The sequence below is a fragment of the Cinclus cinclus genome, chromosome 26 (assembly GCF_963662255.1).
Source record: "Cinclus cinclus chromosome 26, bCinCin1.1, whole genome shotgun sequence".
Lineage (NCBI taxonomy): Eukaryota > Metazoa > Chordata > Aves > Passeriformes > Cinclidae > Cinclus > Cinclus cinclus.
The window spans coordinates 4,456,294-4,462,293 of NC_085071.1; positions in this window are offsets into that span (position 1 = coordinate 4,456,294).

Below are 6,000 nucleotides of genomic sequence, written 5' to 3' on the forward strand. Positions count from 1 at the left end.
GGGTCTGGGGTCCCCTTTCCAGCATCCCCCTGTGGTGCCCTGGCAATGCTGGGAGGCCACTGGGAATTTTGCAGATGAGGGAATGACAAGAGAATGACTTCTCACAAGCAAATAATGCAATGTGACAGCAAGGGGCTGCAGAGACCCCTGCATTGAGGGAAACCCACCATGCACAGAGAATGTGCCTGGCAGCATGGGCAGGGACCTGCCAGAGCAGGGATCAGAGTGGGCAGGCAGCAGAGAAGGAACAGGGGGCTGGAGATTCTCATGGCTGAGATCTGCACCCCAAAACCTTCCGCCTGTTCTGGGAGATTTCTGCTCTGCCCCCAGCTCTTTGGGACATGCAGGCAGCTCACCATGGAAAACTTTCTGAAGGACTCAGTTTGGTTGCACGCTGGAAGAAAATCAAGTTTTAAAACCTTGAACAGTTGATGAACCAGTTCTTGTTCCCTAGCCAGCCCCAGTTCTTCACTCATCGACTGCAGGGCCAGAAGTAACCATGACACAAATCAAATTTGACATTTTACCCAGCCTGGGCCAAGGAAACTCACCCAGAACCTTCTCCACCAGCCCCACAGTTTCTGACAGCAGCGTGGTGGCTGGGAAAGCATCTGTCAGCTCTGTGGCAACAAACGAGGCCACCACACAGCAATTAACTCCCCACACCCTCAATATGGGGACACTCATGGCAGGTCTGAGAGCAGATGTCAAATCCCCATCTCCACTCATCTTTATGAACACCCAAAATACATTTGGGAACATGCCAAAGAGGGAAGACTCTCTCTGGGTGCTGGGAATGAGCTGTTTGCACCCCATGGGGGTCACCTGATTGTCACCCAGGCCAGAAGCAGAAGTGCCACCATCCAACATCTTCATGTTGAGGAAGGAGTCTCCTGCCACACTACTCAGTGGGGTCCAAAGCGCCAGGATTGCACTGTGGAAATAATTCAGATTAGGCATGCGTGTAATTACCGATATTTTATCCAAACAGGAGGAGCTGCAACATCCCTGGGTATCTGGGGAATCATCTCACTAGATGCAAAGCAGGAAACAATGTGGTGGATGGGGGACAGGCTGATGTGGACCCTGCCCAGGGCTGCCTGGTGGGACAGAGGGACAATAAATGTCCTGAGGACATGCCACCAGCGTGGGTATCCCAGCCAAGCTCCTCCTCTGCTGCCCCTTCCATGATATATCTTAGTGGGACAACCATCCAGATAGTGGCTATCCATCTCCAAGCATCCTAAATTCTTGGAATGGCAAGTTCTTGTCCCATCCTGCTCATTTTCCAGCTCTTTTCAAGCCCTGTCAGAGGAGGCTGCATCCCTGCTGGTGCTGCCACTTCAGAGCCTGCACCTTCCTTTTGTGTGGAGGACGAGGCTGTGGCAGATTCCAGCTGCAGGACCTGGCAGATGGAGAAATTGGGTCCAGAGATCTCCAGGGACTAGAAGCCACCAGGAGAGGTGTGGATTAAAACCAGCCAAACTCCTCCAGGCCAGCCCTGCCCTCTCTGGTTCAGCTCTGAGCAAGTTTTCCATGCCCTGGGTTTGGAGTTTTGTATTTTCTTTTTTTTTCTTGGAACAAGCCCACTGCACCAAGTTTTGCATTATTTTCTGCCTCCAGCTCCAGACTTTCCAGAAACTCAACCTCTCGGCTCGTGCCAGACGCCTGCTGCTGGCTCCTGGTGCTGCCAAAACTGCCCTAGAGGCTGCTCGGGAGTCACCAGCTCAAAGCTGGGGCACGAGCCGTACCCGGTGCTCGGCAGCAGCCCCGCGGCTGAGGGGACAAGGTGGGGATGGAGCCCGAGGCATGGGCTCATCCCGGTGCTGCTGGGAGCGTGTCGGAGCAGGTTCCTGCAGGAAAGGTGAAATTTGCAGGGAGCTCCTCTGTAATGAAAGCAGCCTTTCCTCAGGAATCACCCTGCTGATTAGTCTCTCCCGAAGTCACCGGTGATAAATGAAGCGATTAAAGGACTGACCTGCCTGTGGGGCTGGGGTTTTGTGGGGGTGGGCAGGGAGGGATGTTCCCCCCACCAGCATTTGGGCTCTTTGCAGACCTGACACCTCCTAAATTCATATCACCAGAGCAGCCCTGGGTGGCTCTTGCAGCGGGGACTGCGCTGGGAGAAGGTCACCGGTGACCACCCAGGTCTGTCCCTGCTCAGAGGGGACTATGGAAACTGGGGAGAGGGTGTGGAGACCAGAGTGACCTCGTGCAGCCGGGGGCCGGGGCGGAGGGCCGGGGGTGCTGCTGCTCTCAGCTGCGTTTGGTGGTCCCCGTGTGTACCAGGGGCTAATACGTGTGAAAAGCAGATTTATTTTTGCCTACGTTTCATATTCTTCACGCTCCACGGCGGGAGACAAAGGATCAGCTCTTCAATGGAGTCCTAAGAATAAACCTTAAACCTCATCAAATCCAATCCGGCAATAAAAATTGCCCGAACAAAAGGCCAGGGACGGAGGGTGGTGGCGAGGCCGTTTCCCCACGATAACAAGTTTTCACAAGACTGTTTATCCGCACAATTTGGAACGACACTTAAAATCTCTAATCCCAATAGGCATGAAAGTGCTTGTCCCAAGCAAGCAGGTGGATTGTCCCGGAGCGGCCGCGTTGCCAATGCTGCTCGGTGGCCGCGGCGGTGCCCGTGGGGGTCACGGGGAATGTGCTGAGACGGGGCAGCTGCAGCCTGAATGCCTCTCTTCAACCTCAAAGCCTCGGCCCCTCTCCCCCGCACCCCTCTCCATCCCACCCCCTATTCAAGCCGGTTTTAAAAGGCAGCAAAATGGTTACAAGGTTTAAGGCAGAGGCGAGCAAAATGCTGCACAAAGGGAGGACAAAGGCGTGCGGCGTCCGGTCCCTAATCCAGCATTGCCCATGGCAATGCAGCCCGGAGCGGGGCTGCGCGGATTAAACCCACTGCCAACGCCGGGGTTTAGCGGCAGGGCTGGGGGGTGCCGAGGGCTGTCCCCCCCTTTCCCGGCCCACCAGAGCCCTCCGGGGCATCCGTCCCTCCAGGGGCTGGCGCAGGAGGTGGGGTGGAGGCAGCGAGGCAGAGCGGGTTCACCCTGTCCCTCATCCCGGGGAGCAGCGCCGGCCCTCGGGCTGGTGTGGATCCTGTGGAGGCAGGAGGTGGGATGCTGGGAGCTGATTGATGTTGGGCTCAGCAGAGACGCTGAGGGTGGAGCAAGAGCTTCTGTGTCCCCAGTGGCATCTCCAGCCCAAAGAAAACTCTTTATTCCTCCCGTTCTTACACAAAATTCCAGAAAGTGTTCATAGCAAATGACAGCTCCTAAATTGCCCAGCCCGAGGCCTTCCAAGGCTGCTCCATGAGTCACTGGACCAGCTGCTTTTTCCTAATGGCTGCTGCCTTCAAGCTCTCAACTCAGCTCCGTGCCAGGAGCAGGTGCCCACATTCCCAATATAAGACTCTGGACAGGGGGAATCTCCCCTCTGGGACAGGGATGGGATGAGCCACAAGCCCCCATATAAAGCCAGCAGTCTTAAAGCCACCAGGACCGGTGACTGGGGACACCCACACCTCTTTCTCACACATCCCTAATGCCTGGTGGAATCCAGGACAGTCTCAGCTCCAGGCACATGCAGCCCATCCTCAGTTTATGGCAAACTCCTTCCTCTGGGGAGGAGCCGTTTTCCCCACAGCGTAAGTTTTCTCCTCTAAAGTTGGTCTTGAAATTAAAGCAATTATTTTCACAGTCTCTGTGTTACGAGCCCGAGCCCTGCGCTGTGCCCGGCTCAGCAGACGGCTGCTAATCCCTTTAGCACTCCAGAACTATCACCCAGACAGCAACGGGGCTCGGGAGAAAACCAAACTGACATTCCCTTCGCACGTGGAAGTGAGGAGAGACGCATCGGAGGGTCCTGCTGGGAAGGAGGGCGGGCTGGGACCCCGCGGGTATCGGGGGATGTGTCACGGTGGCAGCGACAAGTCCCACGGGCTCAGGGCGAATGAGTGTCAGCGCGGTGCCACCGAGCCGCGTCTGCGGGTGACAGCGGTGGCGCCCCTAATTGGCACCGAGGTCCTGCCCTGCTTCCCACGCCCACCATGCACAGGCTGCTGTTGGGGAACGGCTTGGCTGCAGGGAGAATTGCTGACCCCAGGGTTGGGAGATGCCCTGGGTGTTCCCGAGGTGGGTGGGATGTCCCACGGGTGGCTGGGACATCCCCGGGGAATGACATTAGAGGAGAGGTGAGGGGTGTGCTGCATCCCACTCCCCAGGGCTCAGGTGTGCTGCAGTTCTCGCTGGACGCTCTGAGGCTCCTGCTCGCTGCAAAGAGGCTTTTAATTACTGTCAGTGCCCGAGTCCTGCAGCAAACTGCTCTTTTCTCTCCCCAAAGACGGGTTAGGGACAAGGTCAGGGCTTTGGGTCATTTTCAGGCCCAGATTTGTGATCCAAAAGGAAGGACAGAAATCTCAGGAGTACCACATGCACAGTGCAGCTGGTTTTTAACCAACAGGTAATGGCACACAGGGGCAGCGACTCAATTCCTGCCCAGAGCTGCCCAAGGCATTTCTGGTAAGGAAATCCTCAGAGAGAAAATCTCTTCACAGTTACGGCCACTGGAGCTGTGTTTGGATACACTCAGTCTGCATAAGGCTGCTCTTTCCTTCCTTAAGCAATCTGCCTTTCTGCCTTTAAAACATCTATGAAATCGCAGTAAAAGCAGCTCCTTATTTGGCCAGGTCGAGTATTTTTTCCTCCTCAAGTTCCTGGCAAAAAGAGGGCACTTGATAAAAGCTGGGGAAAAAAAACAAACAAACAAACAAAAAACCCCAAACAAACAAACAAACAAAAAAACCCCAAACAAAACAAGACAGCGAGGTTGTGCTTTAAATTAGCATTAATTTACAAAGCCCAGACAAACCCGCTAAGCAAATTGTGCCCATTAATATATTAACAACAGATTTTCCCTACTGTTCCTTTGGGTTTAGAGCCTGAACAGGGGCTGGTGATTAAGGCTTTTTTAATTCCAAGAGCCTCAATGACCGAGCCGGACCCGCGTGTGCCCACAGCCGGCCGCCTGCGCTGGGAGGGTGTCAGGGTGACCTCAATAAAATAGGTGACCATGGCACCTCTAATCCCCTCTTTTAATTGATTACTCTCACCCAGCCCCCGAGGCCATGAGAATGGGGGACCCACCCTCTATAGATTAGCACCCTTTAGTTTACAGATCAGCCACTTTTTCAGTCCTTTGCCCTGCAGCAATGCATGAAAATAACACTAATCTCATTAAGGACAGAAGGGAGCCCTTCAAAGTTTATTAATAATAGGAGCAGACAGGGAGAGAGTCAGGCTCTGGGTCAGATTTCAAAGCCAGGGAAGTGGCAGGAGCTTTCCAAGGGCCTGTTTTTGCCAGGGAGGAGAGTTTTTGCCATATTTCCTGCTGGGCCTGGAGGTGCTGGTGGTGGCTCTGAGGAACACTGGGGCTACTGAGCAACTGGAACCCCCCAGAATGGCTGGGAAGGGATGCACAGTGCCCACCACTGTTTTGGCTGCTTGGGAGCTGCTCCAAGTACTGCTCCACTCCACAGGACTGCCCTCCCTGCAACCCCTAGCTGAAGAATTTCTTGAATGATGGCAAGATCTCATCACCTTGACAGAGACCTGGCAAACAAGACTTTAGGCTTTAAACACCAGAACACAGAGGCTGACATTAAACAGGAGAATGATATTTTCAAGGCCAAAGCAGCATTCTAGCCCTGGTGTTGGTGTTTTAGGTGGAAGTGGAGAGCAACACAGTCCCTGAGGGCTGATGGCTGTGGGGTTGTGACCCTGGAGTAGGGCACAGGCTGCCCATTTCTGCTGTCTGGGGGAAGCATGTCTTGAAGGGCCACTGGCACCCGGAACTGGGCTTGTTTCACCTTCCTCTTCCTCATGTGGGATGAGAGAAAAACCACCTGTCACCTCAGAGGTCTGGGGCTCTATAAATACCATGAACAGGCTGTTAGAGGTTATGAGAGAATACCTAATTTCTCCCAAG